Raw genomic sequence first — 1,272 nt, forward strand, 5'->3', positions numbered from 1 at the left:
AATTGTCTTTCTCTCTATATCTCTCCCCTCCCCCCCAAAAGGTGGAAACACTTAAGCACTGCTTTTAATGAATCTTTCCTTGTTGCATCTGTGGAATTTAACATGGCCGCACAGCTGCCAACTTATATGCCACACTCAACAGTAATTTTGAACCCTCCCAGGATATGCATTTTATGAAATTGTTTCCTATTCAGTTTGGAAGTTTGGGCTACCCACTACTGAAATCAGGTGGGATGTTAAGAGTTGCTAATGAGGATGCAGACAAGATTCTGAAAAAGTAAATGCTAAGCCAGGCTGTGGAAAAATGCTGCATATCCAAGCACTGTCGGTTGTAAAAGAAGTGAGCTGTGTGTGCTCTCTAGGGCACTCTCCTGTGATGCCGTGAGGGCATCCTAGATCCAGAGGAGTTTGTGGATCTGCCCCTCTGATTAGGGGAGATTTCTCCTGGGGCAGCCCCATCCCAGCTGACATTACTGCCCCTCTGGCCAGCAGCACTCCTGTGGTGAAGAGGCCAAAAGGGTGACAGGGACAGCTTTGGATTCAGCAGATGCTCTCCCATCTTGAGAGAATGAGGAAGTACACCAGCCGTGAAACTGGCCTATTCTTTCCTCTCCACCCTCCCCATCTTGCCTTGGTTGGCACCAGACAGGCAGGTCTTGGCATCTGTTGGTTGGAAGGCATCAGAGTCCTCCTCGTTGCTCTGTCTGGCTTTTAAAAATACCCCGGATAAAGATGACTTGGCTGCTGAACCCTTGATTACTTCAAGATTAGATGATTGCAATGCACTCTAGGTGGAGCTGCCCTTGAAGACAACTCAGAAACTTCAGTTGGGTCCAAAACGCAGCAGACCCGGATACTGGCCTGCGTTCAGTTTATAAATCCCGTTTTAAAACAGCTGCACTGGTTGCCAGTTTGTTTTGGGGCCCAATTCAAGGTGCTCACGTTGGTGTTTAAAGCCCTAAACAACTCAAGCCCCAAATATCTGAAAGACTGCCTCCTCCCGCACAGACCTCCTCAGGTGCAAAGGGGGTCTTCCTGGTAGTTCCTCCATCCTCAGAGGTTCAGGGGAAGAAGGAGGCAGCCTCAGTAGTGGCCCCTAAACTGTGGAATCCCTTCCCCCCAGAGGTGCCTCTTGCACCATTGTGATACAGCTTTCAGAGATTGCTGAAGACGCACCTCTTTACCCTGGCTTTTGACACTTGATAAGTACGATTTCAGGGCCCCATATTTTTATGGTTATAAATTGTTTTTAATACTGTGTTTTAATGCTGC

This window comes from Podarcis pityusensis (genome assembly GCF_964106645.2).
Source record: "Podarcis pityusensis genome assembly, chromosome: 1".
NCBI classification, from domain to species: Eukaryota; Metazoa; Chordata; class Lepidosauria; order Squamata; family Lacertidae; genus Podarcis; species Podarcis pityusensis.